Below are 25,000 nucleotides of genomic sequence, written 5' to 3' on the forward strand. Positions count from 1 at the left end.
AATGTAGTTGTATGGTCGTTTGAACAAAATTATATTTTTATTTTGATGTTGTTAAACTTGACATTGTCATTAGGCTTACAGTACATAACACTGTCATGGTAGTGGCATAGAAGCTAGGGTCGTTGATTAGTTATGACAACTTAGGCAGCTTATGCAGTAGCTTGGGACTGTTACAGTATGGATGTGTGTAGTAAACCAGAAAAGTCGCAATAGTGTGTTTTATTTGGGAGGTACTGGAGGTATCCCTTATATGATGTCCATCCAGGGTGTGTGTGTGTCAGAGTCCTGCACAGGTCAGTGTTTTGGAGCCACACCCGCTCCGCCCCGGCCACATCAATTCCAAGCCTTATCCGACATCAGGACAGATTTTTTCGCGACCTGACCCACCCGTATTGTCCCGAGAGCCGATCCGTGACCCACCCATAAAGTATTGTTCCGAGAGCCGATCCGTGACCCACCCGTAAAGTATTGTTCCGAGAGCCGATCCGTGACCCACCCGTAAAGTATTGTTTCGAGAGCCGATCCGTGACCCACCCGTAAAGTATTGTTCCGAGAGCCGATCCGTGACCCACCCGTATTGTTCCGAGAGCCGATTGGTGACCCACCCATATTGTTCCGAGAGCCGATCCGTGACCCACCCGTATTGTTCCGAGAGCCGATCCGTGACCCACCCGTATTGTTCCGAGAGCCGATCCGTGACCCACCCGTATTGTTCCGAGAGCCGATCCGTGACCCACCCGTATTGTTCCGAGAGCCGATCCGTGACCCACCCGTATTGTTCCGAGAGCCGATCCGTGACCCACCCGTATTGTTCCGAGAGCCGATCCGTGACCCACCCGTATTGTTCCGAGAGCCGATCCGTGACCCACCCTTATTGTTCCGAGAGCCGATCCGTGACCCACCCGTATTGTTCCGAGAGCCGATCCATTTATTCTAGTTGTTTTCATGACTCGTAGTAGTAGGCTATTAGTCCCCTTCCCTGCATTCATTGATTTGTCTGCTTGTCTATTCAACATGTGTATAAAAGGAAACCATGCCATGAATTAATAACCATAGGCTACCTTTTTGTTATCACAGTGTGATGCGTCACATTGATGACTCAAATCTCTTTAAGAATAATACCCTTCTAATTAGCCGTTTTACCTAACGAGAGACTGTAGGCGGCATAACAAAACAAGATCTTTATATTCAATATCATTTCGATATTCAAATAGTTTAAATGAAACTTAAATAAACAATTGTATAGTGCATTCAGAAAGTATTCAGACCCCTCTCGCTTTTTCCACATTTTGTAACGTTGCAGCCTGATTCTACAAAGGATTCAATTGTTTTTTTCCCTCATCAATCTACACACAATACCCCATAATGACAAAGCGAAAACCAGGAGTTTAGATATGTTTGCAAATGTATTAAAAATAAAAAAGTGTTTTTTATTTGATTTACATAGGTATTCAGATGCTTTGCTATGAGACTCTATTGAGCTCAGGGGCATCCTGTTTCCATTGATCATCCTTGAGATGTTTCTTCAACTTGATTGGAGTCCACCTGTGTTAAATTCAATTGATTGGACATGATTTGGAAAGGCACACACCTGTCTATATAAGGTCCCACAGTTGACAGTGCATGTCCGAGCGAAAACCAAGTCATGAAGTCAAAGGAATTGTCCGTAGAGCTCAGAGACAGGATTGTGTCGAGGCACATATCTGAGGAAGGGTACCAAAAATGTCAGTGGCCTCTACCTTTTCATACTTTTCTTTTTTCATCTTGTCTTTTTTTATTGTATTTTTTAAACTTTTTACCCCTTTTTCTCCCCAATTTCGTGGTATCCAATTGGTAGTTACAGTCTTGTCCCATCGCTACAACTCCCGTACGGACTCGGGAGAGGTGAAGATCGGCCAAACCCTCCCCTAACCTGGACGACACTGGGCCGCTTCATGAGTCTCCCGGTCGCAACCAGCTGTTTCACAGCCCGGAATCGAATGTGGATCTGTAGTGATGCCTCAAACACTGCGATGCAGTGCCTTAGACCGCTGCACCACTCAGGGGGGTCTGGCCTCTACCATTTTCTACCAAGTTTGGAACCACTAAGACTCTTCCTAGAGCTGGCCACCTGGCCAAACTGAGCAATCGGGGGAGAAGAGCCTTGGTCAGGAAGGTGAACACGAACCTGATGGTCACTCTGAGAGTGCTTCAAGGTTTCTCTGTTGAGATGGGAGAACCTTCCAGAAGGACAGCCATCTCTGCAGCATTCAACCAATAAGGTATTTATGGTAGAGTGGCCAGACGGAAGCCACTCCTCAGTTAAAGGCACATGACAGCCCGTTTGGAGTTTGCCAAAATGCACCTAAAAGACTGTGAGAAACAAGATTTTCTGGTCTGATGAAACCAAGATTGAACTATTTGGCCTGAATGTCAAGCATCTGTGGTGAAAAAAAAAGAAGGGGAACCAGGCACCGCTCATCACCTGGCCAATACCATCACTACAGTGAAGCATGGTGGTGGCAGCATCATGCTGTGGGGATGTTTTTCAGTGGCAGGGACTAGAAGACTTGTCAGGATCGAGGAAAAGATGAACAGAGCAAAATACAGAGAGATCCTTGATTAAAACCTGCCTCAGAGCACTCAGGACCTCAGACTGGGGCGAAGGTTTACCTTCCAACAGGACAACGACACTAAGCACACAGCCAAGACAACGCAGGAGTGGCTTCGGGACAAGTCTCTGAATGTCCTTGAGTGGCCCAGCCAGAGCCTGGACTTGAACCCGTCTCTGGAGAGACCTGAAAATAGCTGTGCAGCGACGCTTCCCATCCAACCTGACAGAGCTTGAGAGGATCTGCAGAGAAGAATGGAAGAAACTCCCCAAATACAGGTGTGCCAAGTTTTTAGCGTCATTCCCAGACGACTCAATGCTGTAATCACTGCCGAAGGTGCTTCGATAAAGTACTGAGTAAAAGGTCTGAATACTTATGTAAATGTTATATTTCAGTTTTTTATATTTAAGACATTTGCAAAAAAAATTGTTTTGTTTTGTCATTATTGGGTATTGTGTATACATCGAAAAAACAATTTAATTCATTTTAGAATAAGGCTGTAACGTACCAAAATGTGAAACTGTGAAGGGGTCTGAATAGTTTCCGAATGCACAGTAGGCTGCAAAAATAAGCTACATTTATTTAATAGGCTATTAAAGGCATATTTACATTATTACCAGCTGCACCGGTTCACTCTTTATATGGCCTGCGAATGGTCTAAATAAACAAAAGCCTGAATTAACGCATTAACTGATATTTAATTGAATTATCATAAACAAATACCTGCTTGCACTTTTTGCCAGCTGTGTATCTACCGGGTTGTTGTCCTTCCAAACCGGGGATTTCACTCACATAGCACCAGTTTCCACGATGGTGTAGCCTATTCCCCCATCATAACCTTCCTTTTTATTTCTCCAGTTAGGCCTACGTTACCCATTTTCACGTGAGCTAGGTTAGCCAGAGAAAGTCTGCTTGACAACTTGTCGTTGCCTATTCTCATGTGGAGGGAGGGAATATAATCTCTGCGTTTAGACAAAATTAGAATGTTTCAGCACCACACAAATAATGGACAGTTCCCTGCTCCACACTCTCTCAATACGTTCATGGATGGAAGCCTCGCCGCTCAGAGAATGAAATTCGCAACATAATGTAACACAACAAGCTCATGGGTTTGTAAAAATTGTAGGCCTTATTATATGGATTTTAAAAGTTTCTGACCAGCAATATAATTGTTCTGATCCGTGAGATCAATGTTTTCATTCCACCCGCCAGCTGATTTGATTTATTTTCAATGTTTTTTGTTTTTTTGTGGCGTGTATCCGACCTGATGCAGGATTCTAGTGTGTGTGTGTGTGTGTGTGTGTGTGTGTGTGTGTGTGTGTGTGTGTGTGTGTGTGTGTGTGTGTCGAGTATTGAGCTGACGGGATTCATGTCGTCCGGTCTCTCTCCTTTTGCCGTTGTTCTGCTGCCAAAACACACACACACACACACACACACACACACACACACACACACACACACACACACACACACACACACACACACACACACACACACACACACACACACACACACACACACACACACACACACACACACACAGAGAGAGTCAGGCGACTCCTGTATGACCAAAGCCCTGTCACTCTTTATGTAAACAGTAATTTGTTACAAACCCCAAAGATGTTGCTTTTTCAATCGGCTGTAAACGCAAAAGTTGTTTACGTTTCCAACAACACCGGCGGCAACCGGAGACTGCGCACACACACACACACACACACACACACACACACACACACACACACACACACACACACACACGCACAACAAGCCCCTTTTCATGGCCTTGCAGTACACCCTATTCCAGGCGTTGTATAAAAGTGGATGGATGGGACTTTGGGTGATCTTCCCACTACCAAAGCTGCGTGGGAACTGACAGTTGAAAAAACACACACAGTACACAGACACAAACGTACAGTACTCCCAGATATATAGCCTATTTGTGCTTATAATTGTGACTGAAGGATATACAGAATATTTTATCTCTTATGACACACACGCATACTCCTGTCGTTCTCCTCATCTCTCCCTCTCACCCCTCACCCTCTCCTCACCCGACCCTGTGTCTCGCTCTGATGACATCACCTGGGCGGCCTGCTGAGACTCTGGTTTTAACAGCTGCTCTTGGCCCTTGCTCTCTCTCTCACATACACATGCATGAACACGTGCACACACACACACACACCCTGTCAGCAGCACCTGATGGTATCATTTCAGTCAGTACTGTTTATCACATGGCTTTCATTACTCCTAGAACTGTTAGCTTTGCTCTGTCATTAGGTCAAATGTTGGGCTGCTTTACAGTTTGGTGTTGTGGGTGTAATGTTGCTCTCTCCTATTTATCTCTATGTTTCTCTGTCTTTCTTGTTTACTCTCTCCATGTCTGTGTCAGTAAGCAAAGCTTTAGTTCTCTCTACTTGAGGTTCATGATAGAATGAACTAGATGTTGTGGCCTTCTTGTTTTGTGTGTTTTCACTGTACATCTATTTCAGTGTGTGTGTGCATGCATGTGTTTAAACATATCTTCTCTTTCCCACTACAGAAGAAGATTGATACCTCTGCGTCCACACACACACACACACACACACACACACACACACACACACACACACACACACACACACACACACACACACACACACACACACACACACACACACACACACACACACCACAGTTCCACTTCCTGATTTATCACGTTTTATATGGAACTTCCAGTCTCCACTCTACACTGGGCAGGAAAAACACAGGCTGAGGAACACGCCTCCTTTAGGGAACACATCCAACCCCCCATCATGTTTTCACATTAGTCAGAGACTTATGCATGCTCTATCGCTCTCTCTCACTCTCTCTCCCTTGCTCTTTCTTTCTCTCTCTCATCTTTCTCGCTCTCTCTCACTCTTTCTCACTCTCTCCCTATCTTTCTCTCTCCTCTCTCGCTCGCTCTTTCTCACTCTCTCCCTATCTTTCTCTCTCCTCTCTCTCTCGCTCTTTCTTTCTCACTCTCCCTTTCTCTCTTGCTCTCTTTCTATCTTCCTCTCTCTCCTTTTGTTTTATCTCTCTCCTCTTTTTCTCTTTTCTTTTGCTCTTTCTCTCCTTCTCTCGCTCTTCTCTTTTTCTCACCATGTCTTTTGTTCTCTCTCTCTCTCTCTCTCTCGCTCTCTCTCTCTCTCTCTCTCTCTCTCTCTCTCTCTCAATTCAATTAGCTTTTTAGGCATGACATAACAATGCACATATTGCCAAAGCTTACTTTGGAGATTTATAATATGAATCAATAGTGTCAACGGGACAACAGTAACAACAATAATCAAGGGTCAAAATAACCATATGTTGAACAATAACAGAGGCATAGAGGACATGTGCAGGTTGGTTGGTCTGTCAGACACCATCCCTCATCTTATGGCAGGCAGCAATGTAGTTTGCTGCCAATCCACAGCTCTCTGCATCCTCCACCAACAGGACAGGTAGCCTACTCTCATCAGAGAGGTCTTTGGAGCCTTGAATAAGGGTTTCAAATTTGGTGAAATGACACTCTAATTGTTTATTTCTATTTTTTTTTACATATTGTCAGGAAATGCAGCTCTGTCTCAGCTCTGTTTCGGGTTCTGCTGTGGTCTCTCTCTCTCCAAACTAGTCAAACTCCCCTCTCCTTGCTATGTGTTGAATACATTAGCTACTCGGCTGGAACCAGGCGTTTTTGGCAACAGTTAGGCGATCTTGAACGTTCCCCCACTGAATATATTTGCAGTGGAGAAAAACCATATGTTGTGATAAAGTGAATGCCAGGGGAATGTGATTGTGATGTACTACTGGGGTGCAAGGTTGTTGACGGGAGGCTATGCAAGCAGGCTTTGAGGTGTGTGTGTGTGTGTGCGTGCATGATGGGGGATAGGGGGGTGTTGTTGTGTCTGACTGTATTCTGTACATGTATTTAAGTGTGTGTTCTCTCCCAGAATCTCCTCTCCTATGAACATCTCTAATTAACACTCTAGAAATGGAAGCTTTTCGGGCCTAAAATACCCCCCCCCACCAAGTTCCAAGTCCACTGAGAATACCTTTGTTCCTATATCCGAATCTGTCTTTGGGAGCCATTTCTGATGGCGGAAACAGATGTATCTTGTCTTGTGTTTGAAGCCTCCTTTCTCAGCTGTTTTGGGAGGATTTCAGTTATGCCTTGTGGTTAGGAGATCTATTCCTGTAGGACTTAAAGAGAGGGGAGAGATGTTGAAGTGGAGAGCAGAGCTACTATCACTGAATGAATGGGATCTTCTCTGCTAGCTAAAGCTCTACTTAATACTCAACTACTTAAAGCGGTTAGAAATTCCTAGGCTAAACCCCATTTAGAGAGCGCTGTCTCTGTATGTCTCCGTCTGCCTCACTCTCTTTTTCTCTGTGCGCATGCATACGTGTGTGTGTGTGTGTGTGTGTGTGTGTGTGTGTGTGTGTGTGTGTGTGTGTGTGTGTGTGTGTGTGCGCGCACGCATTATCAAATTTGGCAATGTGTGTGTGTGGCCATATCTCTCTCATTGCCCAACAGTATAACCATAAAACCTTTAATCGTCTTTTCCAACGATCTCCCTCCTCTCCTTACTTTTACAATGTTGACATCATAAAGAGTGGAGAAAAAATCCTTGGTGTTGACTTTGTGGTTGGGACAGGGGTTAGGCTGTAAAAGTAGATCAGGTGTCTGTTTGATTTACAGCTGTTTGATTTTGGACTTCAAAACCAGGAGGTGCACTTCCTTCTGGGCTGGGGAGAAAGAAGGACTACTAGAGATCATATCACAAGCAAACAATTTGCAAGATTTGAGACCAAACCACAACCAAATGATCTTCTGAACCACTACACAACACAACGGTCTAACACATTCAAACCACAACCAACGGTGGTTTGGTGCATGCTCTAGTTCTTTTGACCACAACCAAATGGTTCCGTAGATAAAACCATAAAATAAAACCGTCTACTGAAATTGAACAGCAACAACGGTCCAGCAGTGAATTGAATATACTGTAGACCAAACCACGACCAAACGATTTAGGACAGAGACCAAACTAAACCACGACCAAACGATTTAGGACAGAGACCAAACTAAACCACGACCAAACGATTTAGGACAGAGACCAAACTAAACCACGACCAAACGATTTAGGACAGAGACCAAACTAAACCGCTACGAAACGTTTTAGAACAGAGACCAAACTAAACCACGACCAAACAATTTAGAACAGAGACCAAACTAGACCGCTACCAAATGTTTTAGAACAGAGACCAAACTAAACCGCTACCAAACATTTTAGAACAGAGACCAAACTAAACCACGACCAAACGTTTTAGAACAGAGACCAAACTAAACCACGACCAAACGTTTTAGAACAGAGACCAAACTAAACCGCTACCAAACATTTTAGAACAGAGACCAAACTAAACCACGACCAAACATTTTAGAACAGAGACCAAACTAAACCACGACCAAACGTTTTAGAACAGAGACCAAACTAAACCACGACCAAACGTTTTAGAACAGAGACCAAACTAAACCACGACCAACCGGTCCAGCAGTTCTAACCGATCTATTTGCTCTTCTAACTACAATCACACGTGTTACTGGAGGAGACCAAACTTGACCACATCCAGACAGTAGAGCGGTTTGGACCATAACTAACTAACCATAACTAACCCGGTCTCCCAGACCAAAACATCTTTCATATCCCAGTATATGTGACAGTGTGCAGCTCCATACTACAGTCTGAGAGAGGGCTGCCTGGCTTGTCTCCCCAGCTAAAGAGCTCCGTTTCAGGCTAAAGGGCGTCCAGAGGTGGGGGCCCTTTCCTTAACATGTGTTGATGTATGGCTGGGCAGAGGTTAAGACACACACTACCCTTGTCCCCACACACGACCCCTCTCTCTCTGCACACACACACTACCCTTGTTCACACACACACACACCGCCACTGTCCGAAATTGCAAGACAGCGTAAAAAGACAAGCTTAGAAAAACACCTGCCCAATTAAAGTCTGGCGTATCCAATTTCAAACAAGCCCATGGCCAGGAAGAGGGAGAAAAAACTGAGGCTGCCTGTTGCCTTTCAGCTTGGAGTAACCCCATGGGCCATCCTAGCCAATTGGCCTCACTAAACAGAACAAGATTGGCTTTATAGCATAGGATAAATATTAGACAGGGATTAGGGTAATCTGCCAAGAGGTAGAGGGCATTTTAAATAAACACACACACATATGAACGCTTGCACACTTAACCACATACCCAGACTTAACACACACACGTTCGTACACACCACCGCCAGCTCAGACGGTGTGTTTTGAGGATGTAAAATGAAAGTGGCATGAAAAATGAAACAAGCCCTAGGGATTGGGGGATAGACGGAGAGGTGGAGGAGGTAGAGCGGGGAGGAGAGGAGAGACGAGGCGAGGCGAGGAGAGACAAGGGGTCTGATTCATAGACCCTAGGAGGTCCCTAATTCCTGTTCATCCTTGGTATTGAAGAGGCGATAGATACTCTTGGAAGGGGTCTCACTCTGACACCCCCAGCGCACACAACACATAGGCAACACCTACATGTCCACATACATACAAACACATTCCATCAACACCTGCACACACACACACACACACACACACACGATAATATTGACATTTGTAGGCCCTGGTAGTTCTTACATAACCACATCTGATAATTACTGAGACTTTGTCACTTGAAAAAGGGCAGCTAAAGAGGAACAGTTTTATCACACATTTGATACATGTTACGGCCAAATCCTAACTTGATACTCCAGAGAAAGATTTGACACATAGGTTTGAGTTGTGTATGTACATTTAGTGTACAAAACATTAGGAACACCTTCCTAATATTGAGTTGCACCCCCTTTTGCCCTCAGAACAGCCTCAATTCATCAGGGTATGGACTGCAAGGTGTCGAAAGCGTTCCACAGGGATGCTGGCCCATGTTGACTCCAATGCTTCCCACAGTTGTGTCAAGTTAGCTGGATGTCCTTTGGGTGGTGGACCATTCTTGATACACACATGAAACTGTTGAGCGTGAAAAACTCAGCAGCGTTGCAGTTCTTGACACACTCAAACCGGTGCACCTGCACCTACTACCATACCCCGTTCAATGGCACTTAAATATTTTGTCTTGCCCATTCACCCTCTGAATGGCACACACACAATCCACACATACAGAATACACACATACACAAGATCAAAATCGTTATAAAGCAATTATCAGACTCCTCTTTGAAGTGGTATATTTCTCCAAAACACAGTTGTCCTGAGACTGCACAGACCTGCCAGGACCTTGGATCATTGGAGACACTCAAGGTTTTTAATCCCGTATCTCTCAACACATTCAAGAAAATAGGCATGGCCTCTAAACCTTCCAGCTGCCTACTGGACCCTATTCCAGCTAAACTACTGAAAGAGCTATTTCCTGTGCTTGGCCCTCCTATGTTGAACAAAATAAACGGTTCCCTCTCTTCCGGATGTTTACCAAACTCACTAAAAGTGGCAGGAATAAAGCCTCTCCTGAAAAAGCCAAACCTTGTCCAAGAAGTGTTTTTTAACTGTCGGCCTATATCGAATCTCCCATTCCTCTCAGAAATATTAGAAAAATCTTTCGCACAGGAACTCACTGCCTTCCTGAAGACAAATAATGTATACGAAACACACCAGTCTGGTTTTAGACCCCATCATAGTACTGAGACTGTGATCGTGGAGGTGGTAAATGACCTTTTAATCGTGTCAGACCAAGGCTCCGCATCTGTCCTCGTGCTCCTAGACCTTAGTGCTGCTTTTGACACCTCTTGACACCATCAATCACCACATTCTTTTGGAGAGATTGGAAAACCAAATTTGGTCTACACGGACAAGTTCTTGCCTGATTTAAATCTTGGGGCAGCAGGTAGCCTAGTGGTTAGAGCATTGGGCCGGTAACCGAAAGGTTGCTAGATCGAATCCCCGAGCTGACGAGGTAAAAATCTGTTATTCTGCCCCTAAACAAGGCAGTTAACCCACTAGGCCGTCATTGTAAATAAGAATTTGTTCTTAACTGACTTGTCTAGTTAAATAAAAATAAATAAATAATCTGAATATCTGTGTATGGAAAGATATCAGTTTTGTCTGTGGATGGTTTGACAAATGCTCTGACAAATCAATGGTACGTTTCGGTGTTCCTCAAGGTTCCGTTTTAGGACCACTATTGTTTTCACTATATATTTTACCTCTTGGTGATGTCATTTGGTAAAACAATTTTCAACTTTTACTGCTATGTGGACGGCAATTACATTTCAATGAAACATGGTCAAGCCCTAAAATTGCCTACCCTGGAAGCCTGTGTTTCAGACATAAGGAAGTGGATGGCGGCACATTTTTTATTTTAAATTCAATATATAGATTCTAGTTCCCAAGAAACAAAGAAATCTGCTGTTTGATCTGACAATTAATCTTGGTTGTTGTACAGTCATCTCAAATGAAACTGTGAAGACCTCAGCGTTACTCTGGATCCGGATCTCTCTATTGATGAACCTATCAGTAATATTTCAATGGCAGCTTTTTTCCCATCTTCGTAAGATTGAAAAAATCGGAAATGTTTTGTCCCCCAAAGAATTGGCAAAAAAAAAACAAAGCTAAAAAAAAAAACGAATCCATGCTTTTGTCACTTCTAGATTAGATTACTGCAATGCTCTACTCTCCGGCCAACCAGTAAAAGCACTAAATAAACTTCAGTTTGTGTTAATTACGTCTGATATAATCTTGACTAGAACCAAAACATTTGATCATATTACTCCAGTGCTAGCATCTCTACACTGGCTTCCTGTTAAGGCTAGGGTTGATTTGAAGGTTTTACTGCTAACCTACAAAGCATTACATGGACCTGCTCCTACCTATCTCTCCGATTTGGTTCTGCCATACATGCCTACACATACGCTACTGTCACAGGACACAGGCCTCCTTATTGTCCCTAGAATTTCTAAGCGAACAGCTGGAGGCAAGGCTTTCTCCTATAGAGCTCAATTTTTATGGAATGGTCTGCCTACCCATGTGAAAGATACATACAAGACTCATCTCTTCAGTAGGTCCTATGATTGAGTGTAGTCTGACCCAGGGGAACGGCAAGGCACTGGAGTGACGAACCTGTCCCTGTCTCTGCCTGGCCACCACTCAGAGCCTAGTTCTTCTCTAGGTTCATTCCTAGGTTCTTGCGTTTCTTGGGAGTTTTTCCTAGCCACTGTGCGTCTACATCTGCATTGCTTGCTGTTGGGTTTTTTAGGCTGGGTTCCTGTATAAGCACTTTGTGACATCTGCTGATGTAAAAAGGTTTTTATAAATATATTTGATTTGATGTCTCAAGGCTTAATAATCCCATTAATCTAAACTGATTAAAGTGGATTTAACAAGTGACATAAATAATGGATCAAAGCTTTCACCTGGATTCACCTGGTCAGTCTGTTATGGAAAGAGCATAATGTTCACTCTTTGTATATCTCATGATAGGATTCCGTCTCTGTGATGGGCTGTTGATCATGCTCTTCTTCCTGTAACTCAGGGGGCTGTGAGCCAATCACGGAGGCTGTTGCGGACCTGGAGGAGCCGCCCCTGCAACAGGAGTCTGCCACCAAGTTCATCAAAAAGAAACAGCCATCTAAGAAAGTCGAGACCAAGACAGGTCAGTCAGGGGATGGACACAAACAAACTCAGACCCTGTGTGTGGAAATCTCATCCTTAGCTTGTGATTCACCCTCCTTTAGCTCGTACAGTACAGTATATGACTGGTTCCATGTCTGCTGGGGCTGTTCTTATGCTGTGTTGAGATCGTGCTGATGCTCTTCTCATATTAGGCTCACACTGAGCTCAAGCTCTGTTCGGTGTCTTTCTTTCTCTCTTCCATCTGGTTCTACTCTCCTCCCTCCCTCCATCCCTCCCTCCCTGATTGGATGTAATTGCAATTTTTCCGGTCATTATCAAAGTTGAGATTTTTTTTGGGGGGGGGCTCCAAGTAGTATTTTAATCAAACGAGTTAAAGCTGTAGTTGGACTGACTGCTGTAACTGAGGAGGAAAAGGCACAGTGTTTTCCACCCTCAGAATGGGACGTTTTTTTCTGTTTGATTTCCAAACATAATTTGTTGTGTGTGTGTGTGTGTGTGTGTGTGTGTGTGTGTGTGTGTGTGTGTGTGTGTGTGTGTGTGTGTGTGTGTGTCTCAGATAAACAATCATCAGTCGTAGACAGACAGAAGGGAATTCCGTTTTAAATTCCCATGTTGAGGAAATAGAGACTTAATTAAATAAATGAATGCAACAGACTGACAGCTCCTTCTGTAGCTGATGGATGTGAGAGGGATAGACTGCTACACACACGGCTCTTTCTCCACTTAGACACTCCTGGTTTGAATTGAGCACAAATCCATGTTTGTCTTTTCTAAGATGAAGTTGGATGGCTATGAGGAGCACTAAACATGAGTGGTTAGAAGTGAGCAGATGTGTGTGTTATGTCGGCAGTCCATGACCCTTTTTGTGTGGTTAATTCACCCAGGCGTCGCCGCTAATGAGCTGAGCCCCACTGAGGAGGTGTGGGAGACACAGACGGGCGACGCTTGGGGATCGTTAAGAACACACGCATACACACTACACACTCAGACACACACACACACTTCCTCTACATAAAGCCCACACACATACTCTGGGCACATGCATTTACATCCATACGCTCGATCACACCCAGATACAATTGAACAACATACATTTATTCAGACCTCTTAGATCAAATGGCCGTCTCGTGCACACAAAGGGGATGCGGCGCAATTAAAAATCCATTCCACAAGCCAATTAAAAGAACCAGAACAAAAACACAGGAAAAAAAAAAATATATATATATGTGTATTTCCCCTGTTAACCCTAATGGAGAGAATACCACACAGACCACCACTCAACACACACTGAGGTAAGACTCTGTGAAGTGTGTTACACCATGATTCAGAGTTGTATTGGGTAGGCCATGTGATGGCTTTTCATGTATATGACTTAAGCCTTCCGCATGCTTCGGTTCCGAACGAGTGTGCTTGCATACTCCCTTAAAAGACCTTCGCTTGAAAAACGAGAAAAAAGCGTCAATGTTGAGACCCATTAGTCAATATACACTTCCTCAAAAAAGTCTGAATTATTCTAAGAACTCAAGAAACCTGTAATTAATTTTGACATTTTTGTCGGAGATCTTAGTCGCGCAATTTTACATCTAACTAAGATGTTTGGTGCAGTATTTCCCATGTGAAAAAATTAGCATGAAAACAATTTGTCTTGTTGAATGACAAAAAGCACATTGAAGAATCCCTACTGTTGACCAATCACTGACAAATTGGCGTAGACTTCGTCTTGCCTCGAGAGAAAAAAATGTGTGTGTGCGAACAGCCGGAAAAAAAACATTTACGAAGACCAAAGACCAAAACATAACAAACTGTTCTGAACCGTTTTGGATGAGAAGCCATGCGGACGCCTTTTCAAAAGAGCAGTGAGATGGATTGTTCCCTTTCTAGAGTCATTTAGGGAGAGTGGCACACTGAAGTGAGTGATGGTCAGGCTCTATTGAGGATGCCTGTTGTGGTGCAACCAATCTGGCCTCTATGGGAATCAAATCAAACTTTATTTAGTGCATTTAAATTGGCGAAACACTACATTAAAGCAATAAATGACAAAAGGGAAAGCGAACAGGAAGCCGTAAAGAGGATAAATAAGGCCCGACTAAAATGGTGTCTGCTCATCTTACCTGACAGGGCAAGCTGTTCCATAACTGAGGGGCTTTAATAGGGAACTCTCCGCCCCCCTGCCTTGGTTCTCCATCTAGGTACAAACAGACATGCTCCTTGAGAGCGAAGTGACATCAATGGGTTGTATGGAACAAGCATGTCTGTCAGATAACAGGGGGAAAGGCATGCAGTGCTTTAAAAGTGAAGAGTAAGATTTTAAAATCAGACCGATACTTTACAGGCAGCCAGGGTATTGCAGATACAACTTTGTGCCTTCTTGTGTTGGTTAAAATGAGAGCTGTAATATTCTGTACAAGTTGTACGCTTTTAATAGTAGAGTCTGAGCAGCAGGAAAGGAGGGCATTACAATAGTCTAATCTATTAGATGAAACAAATGCATCTTGTCGTCTGGTTGAGAGATGAAGTGTCTATTCCTGTAAATGTTCCTGAGATGAAAGTATGCTGTTCTGGATATTCTTTTTATGTGGTTGTCAAGAGTTAGGCCGGGGTCAAAGGTAACATAAAGGTTTTTAACAACCATGTTTGGTGTGATGGGGCAACCATCAATGTTAACATTGAGGTCTGATACTTTATTTGATAGTTTCTTGTGGCCAATTAGCATAATTTCTGTCTTATCAGAGTTAAAATGCAAGAAGTTTGTTTTTCATCCCGTGTTTAACCTCTCTAGGATAGGGGACGCTAGCGTCTCACTTGGCCAAAAGCCAGGGAAAATGCAGCGCGGCAAATTCAAATAAAATTATATAAAAATCTAACTTTCATTAAATTACACTGTAAGATACTAAATTAAATCTACACTCCATGTGAATCCAGCCAACATATCAGATTTTAAAAAGGCTTTTTGGCAAAAGCATAAGAAGCTATTATCTGATGATAGCACAAACAGTAAACAAAGAGAGTAGCATATTTCAACCCTGCAGGCGCTACACAAAACGCAGAAATAAAATATAAATCATGCCTTACCTTAGACGAGCTTATTTTGTTGGCACTCCAATATGTCCCATAAACATCACAAATGGTCCTTTTGTTCGATTAATTCCGTCCATATGCAGTAGGGCAAAAAAGTGTTTAGTCAGCCACCAATTGTGCAAGTTCTCCCACTTAAAAAGATGAGAGAGGCCTGTAATTTTCATCATTGGTACACTTCAACTATGACAGACAAAATGAGAAAACAAAATCCAGAAAATCACAATGTAGGATTTTTTATGAATTTATTTGCAAATTATGGTGGAAAATAAGTATTAGGGACGTGGCACACTATTTATCCAAAAGTGAAAATGCTGCTCCCTTTACCTTAAGAAGTTAACATCTGTGATGCATTTCTCAAGGCGGGCTGACTGAAACATATCGTCTTGTTTAACTGATAAATACAACTGAGTGTCATCAGCATAGCAATGAATATGCATGTTGTGCTTACAGATGACATTACCCAGGGTTAGCATGTGCAGTGAAAATAAAAAGGGTCCTAGCACAAAACCTTGAGGAACGCCAAATCCAACCTTGGAACTTTCCAATTAATTATCCCCCAGCTGAACAAATTGATACCGCTCGGAAAAGTATAATATTTTTGCCTGTTAAGAATCTGTCCTCGTAGACCAACCAAGTCATCTAACATCTTAATGAGGATAGCAAGATCAATAGTACCAAAGGCAGCAGCAGTTAAATCTAAGAGGACAAGAATAAAGACATGACCACAGTCAGAGGACAGCAGCAGATCATTTACTACTTCAACTTGTAGTAAGGCACTAAAGTAAAACTACAAAAAAACGTGGCAAAGAAATACATGTTTTCTCCTGAATACTAAGTGTTAATTTGGGGGGAAATCGAATACACAACAAAACATCACTGAGTACCACTCTTCATATTTTCAAAAATGGTGGTGACTGTATCATGTTATGAGCTTGCTTGTCATCGCCAAGGACTAGGGAGTTTTATTATTTATAAAAATAAACAGAATAGAGATAGCCACAGGATGTATTTGATTTTTTACATTTGGATTCATAGTCCTACTTGAATAGTGGATAGCCTACATGATGACAGCCAATTGTCTTTGAAAGTGTAATTGTCGGATGGGGATCACGTGACCCTTGAACGAGATGGCCACATGAACTAAGAGCGCCACACAAGTAGTTTTCAATTCTTAATCTTACCTCCACTTCAAGTTAAAACTCCATTAGCTTTAGTCAAAAAGTAATGGCGGCTACAAAAGGCGACATTACATTTGAAATTTTACCCGGACTCGAGTAATAGCTGCGGGAAAAGCGTGTCAAATACATCCTTTCTGAGCTGAGATCCCAACGAACAGAACTCAACATCAAATTAGATTACATTAACTCTCAGCTCAGTGCGATCGGGGGGCAAGGTGACAACCCTGTAAAATAATTTGCCTGACATCAACAACAAGATTACCATCAACGCGAGCGCCTGGATGAGGCAGAGGGGTGAATCCTATCCGTGGAAAACTTATTGACAGACGCCATGGAAACAAAAGCATCTTCTAAAAAATAAAACAGATAATCTGGAAGAGAAAACAGAGGACCTGGAAAAAAGGGGGCGAAGAAATAATTGTGTTCTATTAAATCTGTCCGAAAAAGAAGATGGAAACATGCCACTGATCCGCTACCTGCAAGACAAACTTCCAGAATGGCTACACCTATCCAACAACAGGCCCATAGAACTCGAGAGTGCTCACCGAGCACTGAGGCCCCCACCAGCAGCCAGACAACCACCGCGCCCAATCACCATACGTTCCTGAGGTTCACCGACAAGGAACGAGTCCTACAGGCGACGAAAATCAACACCATTGCAGTGGTTTAACGCTGTGTGTTGCTAGCTGTTTCCGTTTTTCGGGAAAACAGAATTGAGACTGAGCGTGGGGTTAATAGATCCAACGGAATATGTTGAGTTGTTTGGGATCTCGGCTGGGATGTTCAGAGATTCATTTTCTGTACACTGTTTATTTTAATTATATGTGATTGCAGCTGTAACTATTATCCACCAATACCCAGAGATGTCTTGCACTAAAGTTCGATTACTGTTCGATGACGTTGACTAGCACCTTAAATCTACTGATATGGAACTGCCATGGTCTAGGTCAGACAATAAAATGGAAAAAGATACTATGTGCTCTAAAAAAGGAAAAAGCAGGCATAATAGGCATGCGCTATTACAAGAGACACACCTCTGTGATGCCGAACATGCCAAACTCCGCAGAGCTTGGGTGGGGACAGGTGTATTTCTCATCTTTCAAATCAAACAGTAGAGGCACAGCCATACTTATCCATAAAAATTTTCCATTCATAATTGACAAAAACATATCTGATCCGGAGGGGAGATTTATTTTGATAACTGGGTAACTGTATGGTCAACCAATTACTATCTTAAATATATACGCTCCTAACACAGATACTCCTGCTTTCATGTCAAAGATCATAACCCTGTTCAATGAGCATTGTGTTTCCTTTTGAGTGCTGGCTGGAGATTTTAATTGTACCCTTAACCAAACCCTAGACAAATCATCTCAAGTCCCCACCACAAACCATAGATCTGCAAAGATGTTGAACTCTCTTACTAAAGAGATGGGACTGCTAGATATCTGGAGAGAGACTAATAGCTCATCTATGGACTATACATACTACTCTAATGTCCATAACACCTACTCTCATATTGATTACATTTTTATCCCAAAGATTTCCATAAATTCTGCCACGTGTACAATCGGACCCATAGCACTTTCAGATCACGCCTTTGTCCACCTCCGCTTTGACCTCTGCAAAAACATCCGAGGTCAAAGAGCTGGAAATTCAACACCTCCATGTTATCAAACGAAGCGTTCCATACATTGGTAACTACATGGATAGACAACTACACACAAGACAACAAAGACTCTCCTGTTTCTCCGGCCACAATGTGGGACGCTGCCAAAGCCACACTGAGGTCATTTAATTGCATATGCTTCCTCTAAGAAAAAAGCAATGGAAGCACACAGGCTAGATCTTGAGAGGGAGCTGGAACACTGTGAAAAAGTACATAAACAATCCCCAGACAGCGCCTCCTGGAGTCTTAAACCAGCCAAAGCCAAACTGAACTTGGACTATACTCGGGAGATAAAAAATAAATCTTTACTGAACAGAAATACCATGAGTATAGCAATAGCCCTAGTAGATTGCTTGCTTACCAATTCAACAAAAAGAGTAGTCATGTCCAAATAAGATACATGTAACTTTTCATGATTTTTACTGCAAACTATATACTTCTGAGAGAAAATATACGAATGCAGAACACAATTCCTTCCTGAAGAGAATCTCGCTACCAAAACTATCAGAGACCGACCAAGGAGATCTCAACTCCCCCTTCACTCCTGAGGAGGTCCTGGAGGAAATTATCTCCATGCCATCTAATAAGTCCCCAGGCCCAGACGGATTTCCCAGAGAGTTCTACAAATCTTTTTGGCCCCAGCTCAGCCCTATTTTCATGACAATGCTGGATGATTTTTGCAAAAACGGAGTTCTCCCAGACTCTATGCACACAGCCCACATTACAGTGTTGCTCAAAAAAGACAAGGACACACTATCCTGCTCGTCCTTCCGGCCCATAAGCTTGTTGGATTTCCACTACAAAATAATTACCAAATTGCTCGCCAAAACCCTATGGCAGATTCCCTTTGGGACGTGGCACAAGACAAGGATGCCCGCTGTCCCCCTGCTCTAATTGTTGGGGCGGAACCTTTGGCAGAGTTGATAAGGAGCAATCCAAGTATTATGGGGGTTTCTGCAGGTGGCCTGCAGCACAAGATTTCGCTCTACGCGGATGATGTCTTGCTCTACATATCCAACCCTGAGAAATCCCTCCTGTTTTAGACACAATTGCTCAGGATGGCAATATAAGATACATTTGAACAAATACATTGTTTGCTCTCTCAATATTACACTCAACAGCTCAATTAAGACACTCTGTCCGTTCCAATGGAAGATACAAAGGTTTCAATACATTGGGATCTTTGTAACACCAGATCTGAATCCTTTTCAAGGAAAATTATCTCCCACTCCTGGATCGAATCAAGAACGATCTCCAAACTCCAGTTTCCTTTTTCAAAACAACTAACCAAAGCATCACCAAATTTATATGGGGCAATAAAAAACCTAGGATCAAGTTCTCCACTCTATCGAAAACTGAATCTAAGGGTGGTCTTGCCCTTCACTCCCTTCAATTGTACTACTGGTCTGCCCAAATCTGCAACATGCTAACATGGATCACAAACAGACAAGACTCAATGTGGATTCAGATAGAAGCCCAATCCTGTGGTTCATTGCCCCTCAATTATATTCATTAATAACTTTAGTGAAGTGGGCAACATAGCTAAAACCTTGGAAGTGATTTACAGCACCCTACTAGCATGGAGGGACTGTAAGAAATACCTTGGCATTTCCTCCCAAATATGTTCTCACTCGCCTATAGTATGCAACCCAGACTTGCCAAAAGCCCTAAGTTATACTTTAATCTTTGGCATCCTCTAGGGATCAGGACCTTTTCAGACCTGTTTCATCAGCAAGCCACTATACTGAAATCCTTTCAAGAGCTCTGCAGTGAATTCATTTGGCCAAGATCCATTTTTTTTATGTATATCTTCAAATTAGACACGTCGTTTCCTCATCATTTACTTCCAAGGGGAGGTTTATAGCTGAATGAAGTTGAGACCCTTCCTGCTACACCACAATCCATCAAAGGCTCAATCTTTCTGAGAAAGGAGGCTCCTCCTTTACTCCTTTGAAAATAATCTGGGTAAAGGACCTTTGTCTGACTATCAGTGATGAGTTATGGGCGGAGGTTTGCGACAGGGTATACTGCTCCTCTACTAATGTCAAAATGAAAGAATCTAATTGCACATTTTTGTGCAAATTGTATTACACCCCAATGAGACTCCATAGAATGAACACAGAAATGTCTCCTGATTGTAAAAGATGTACCTTTGAAAGTGGAACCTATATGCATGTATTTTGAAGTTGTAGAGAGATTACCAGATTATGGAAATCTATACATACTGCTGCACAGAAAATACTAGATGTACAGTTTGATATGACCCCGTGTATCTGTCTTCTTAATGCCCAGCAGGACTTTGTTCTTGATCCTGACAGAGAAAATGTGTTTATGACTATAACATACTTTGCTAAGAAATGTATTATTCTATTGTGGGCTTCTAATACCCCTCCTACATTTATAATGTGGATTGACCAGGTTGTTGACTTTCTTCCTCTTGAAAAGCTCACTTATGACCTCCACAAGAGACAGTCCATGTTTGATAGACTGGTCTCCACTACTGAACTATTTTTTAAATTGGACAGAGTGAATGGGGTGATTAGGGAAATGAGCAGAAATATGTTGTGTAAGGTGCTGTAAAAACGAATTATTTGCTCGTCGTCTACGCTAAAGCTGGAAATAGCTAATAAGAACGGTGATAGTGCTGCTGCGAGTTTATTTTGTTTTATATTTCATTTCATAATATTATTTACGTCTGCCACATCTGTGAATGTGGAAAGTGTTTTGTTGGTTGATTGAAAAACAAGAAAACTTATCAAACATTTACATTTAAAAAAAGAATGTGTAATTGTCTTAGTGATGCAACCTGATTCATGTCTTGCTCCAGTCTGAATTATTCTCCTCTCTTTTGAATCATATCTGCTCCAAACAACCTACTAACCAGACCCCCATATCATACCCTGCTCCAGGGGTGGGTGGGCTGCCTGGGGTTTACCGCCGGCAATGGATATCTGTCTGTCTGAAAGTCCTGTGGGCTTTATAGCCCACCTGAGGGGCGTGTGTCTCTCTCTCTGTATCTCTCTCTCTCTGTCTCTCTCTCTCTCTCTCTCTCTCTCTCTCTCTCTCTCTCTCTCTCTCTCTGTCTCTCTCTTTCTCTCTCTCTCTCTCTCTCTCTCTCTCTTTGCCTCCCCTGTCCTCCCACTGTCAAACGTCATAAAAACAGAAAACGGAAAAAATCCCTAATTAGTTTTGTTTGTAATGGAAATCTTCAGAGGAGGGAACTGTGTGGTTTGGGCCTAGAGAGAGAGAGAGAGAGAGAGAGAGAGAGAGAGAGAGAGTGGGCGCTCTGTCCAGGCATGTCCCTCTTACAACCAAACCATTACCCATCAGGGAGTGTGAGAGAGAGGTGGAAAGAGAAGGATATCCAAACCAATTTACATATATTAACTCATAGAGAGAATTTCCAGAACGGTGGGGTTACACGGCACACAACACACAGCACACAGGCGAAGGCAGAAGGGGCTAAATGAACAAATCAACTTTACACCTCTATACCTCCCTCCTTCACCGTAGACAAACCACAAACACACACCTTCTACCTGTGGCAGACTTAAAGGTAATTAGACTCCAACCAACCCCTCTGTTAGGGTGCATGGGAGCCAGGAAGCACCTCTAGTTTAGTTGAAAGGCTTCAAAAGGTGTCTTGGATAGAGCTGTGTCGCTGCTCGCTCTCCTTCTCTTCTCTTCTTCAGCGGCCTGAATGAAAGGGAGATGAAAGGGAGAGAGTGTCTCCTCTCTTCTTTCCTCCGAACCCCCCACGGCCCACCTGGGATCACAGGGACGCCACCTATACCACACACACACACACACACACAGGTTAGAGACAGAGAGGCATTGGGCCCCGTTCAATCAAAACTGCTAACAGAGTGTATGGTAGCTGAGACACAGATACATGAAAAAAGGAATGATGCTGACTGTGTTCCTGGAAGACTGGGTTCATTTCAATGATCAGTCCCGGTCTACTGTGACATGTCACCAACATGTCCTCTCAACTTTCACTGAAGCAGTACTTTATTAAACAGTGGATCACTGAAAGTCTCTGCTTTTATTTCCTTATTCCCTCCATCACGGCCTGGAGGAGGAGGGCTGTGTGTTTATAAGGTCACTTCCTCTGAGGGCTCAGCCCAAACCCAATTACCCACCCCCCCTCTCCCGAGTCAGTCTCCGGTCAGCAGCCACACAATACAGCTATTATCCATTAGCCATTAGCATCATCCCAATTCACATGCCTCTACTGCTGCCTCAGACCTCACCATTCAATTACCTTACTGTCATCTAGAAGCTACCAGCTACCGCAAATACAGGGCCACGAGGTTTGTTCCATTAGCCCCATATTATTAGCCTTTTGCTGACATTACTCTCCTATTACTCAGAAGCAGGAGCAGCGACTGTGTCTTCTACAGCCAGACATTGACTGTTCCCCTCATACTACAAGCCCTGTAACAGTTTTCCTCATCCCCTCACTGTGTCTCCACGGCTGTGACCAAAGTATATGACCCATGGCTCACTGCTCGGCATGGGGGGGCCAAACGCTTGTGCAGACAGTTTTCTGGAAAGGGTGTGTGTGTGTGTGTGTGTGTGTGTGTGTGTGTGTGTGTGTGTGTGTGTGTGTGTGTGTGTGTGTGTGTGTGTGTGTGTGTGTGTGTGTGTGTGTGTGGGCAGGCGTATTTGGAAGCGGGAATTTGGGTCTGTTTTATGCTTGTATTTTTATTAATGGGGGCTGAGTAGGGAATAGAGAGGCCTTCGATGCCAGACCCCCACGTCATACACACACAAACACACCTTCCCATCTGTGAAGACTCTTAGAGATAAAGTGTGTGTTTTGTCCTAGTGTAAGTGTGTTTATGCTATGTGTGAGCATGTGTAAACTCAGGAGCAGCATCGCCTGTGTAGTGGGGGTCAGAGAGCGAGCCCAGGGGTTGCTGGAAGCATCCACGCTTTGGGATAGAACAGGATACCGGCCACCTGAGTGGCACAGTGGTCTAAGGCACTGCACCGCAGTGCTAGCTGTGCCACTAGAGATTATGGGTTGGAGTCCAGGCTCTGTCGCATCCGGCCGCGACCGGGAGACCCATGGGTCGGCACACAATTGGCCCAGCGTCGTCTGGGTTAGGGGAGGGTTTGGCCGGCAGGGATGTCCTTGTCCCATCACGCACTAGCAACTCCTGTGGCGGGCCGGGTGCCATGCATGCTGACACGGTCGCCAGGTGCACGGTGTTCCCTCCGACACATTGGTGCGGCTGGCTTCCCGGGCTAAGTGGGCATTGTGTCAAGAAGCAGTGCGGCTTGGTTGGTTCGTGTTTCGGAGGACGCACGGCTCTCGACCTTTGCCTCTCCCGAGTCCGTATGGGAGTTGAAGCGATGAGACAAGACTGTAACTACCAATTGGATCCCACGAAATTGGGGAGGAAAAAATAAGATACCAACTTTCTCATGGTGTCTGCTACAGTAGATCGGGTTTTAGGCAGCAGTGAGCTACTGCTACAGTAGATCGTGTTCTGGGCAGCAGTGAGCTACTGCTACAGTAGATCGTGTTTTAGCCAGCAGTGAGCTACTGCTACAGTAGATCATGTTTTAGGCAGCAGTGAGCTACTACTACAGTAGATCGTGTTCTGGGCAGCAGTGAGCTACTGCTACAGTAGATCGTGTTTTAGCCAGCAGTGAGCTACTGCTACAGTAGATCATGTTTTAGGCAGCAGTGAGCTACTCCGACAGTAGATCGTGTTCTGGGCAGCAGTGAGCTACTACTACAGTAGATCATGTTTTAGGCAGCAGTGAGCTACTGCTACAGTAGATCGGGTTCTGGGCAGCAGTGAGCTACTGCTACAGTAGATCGTGTTCTGGGCAGCAGTGAGCTACTGCTACAGTAGATCGTGTTCTGGGCAGCAGTGAGCTACTGCTACAGTAGATCGTGTTCTGGGCAGCAGTGAGCTACTGCTACAGTAGATCGTGTTCTGGGCAGCAGTGAGTTACTGCTACAGTAGATCGTGTTCTGGGCAGCAGTGAGCTACTGCTACAGTAGATCGTGTTCTGGGCAGCAGTGAGCTACTACTACAGTAGATGTGTGAGCAACTCCATATCAATTCTGCCACTTTCCTTGTGTTTAACACAGCTTTGCTCTGTGATATTTTTGCTGGCTCAGGCTCCATTGATTGGGAATGAATGTGATGCCTAGTGTTGTAATGTTTCCCTAATGTTTCTGTCCAGCTTTACCTAATGGGTTATGTTTAGACCCACGCGGCTATTGCTAATGATGGAGTTGACAACAGTGCTCTAGGCATTCGGGGAGTCAGGCAGGCCAGCTAGCGGATTGGGTTGCTCTGATATAGATGGTGAGAGATGTTGTCGGCATGCTGGGAGAATGTCAGGAGATTTTGTGGACGCTGGGAGAACTTGTGCGAATGGTGTGAAATTTCTTTTTTTGAACACAGGACCGTTGTGAGACTTTTGAGAAATGACATTGCAAATAGTGCAAAAGGTTTCTACTAATGTAGGACTGGGGTGTTTTAGACCGTTGAGAGACTGTATTGAGAATGTTGTGTCTTCGTTCAAGACCTGTTGTGAGACCTGTTGTCATGTTATCGATGCGCCTCGAACCACAGAGGGTGATGTCATCCCACTTGTCTCCCACCCACTACATCCTTATTATCTATCAGCCAATCAAGACCCTGACTCTTACTTTGACTTCCTGTCCAATAGATATGCATAAAGTAGGAACTTAATTTGATCCCCCTTTTGCAGGATAACTTTCTTGCAATGCAGGAAATGTAAAAACATGTAGTGTATTTAGGTTTAAAAAGGCTTATGGAGATTGTAATTTTCAAGTCC

At 43.7% G+C, this 25,000-nt stretch overlaps 1 pseudogene; it reads left to right on the forward strand.

The window, feature by feature from the left end:
• Nucleotides 1–25,000, forward strand: part of LOC109901720 (protein PTHB1-like) — a 117,683-nt pseudogene that overhangs the window by 88,057 nt on the left and 4,626 nt on the right.

Source organism: Oncorhynchus kisutch, linkage group LG13, assembly GCF_002021735.2.
Source record: "Oncorhynchus kisutch isolate 150728-3 linkage group LG13, Okis_V2, whole genome shotgun sequence".
NCBI lineage: Eukaryota > Metazoa > Chordata > Actinopteri > Salmoniformes > Salmonidae > Oncorhynchus > Oncorhynchus kisutch.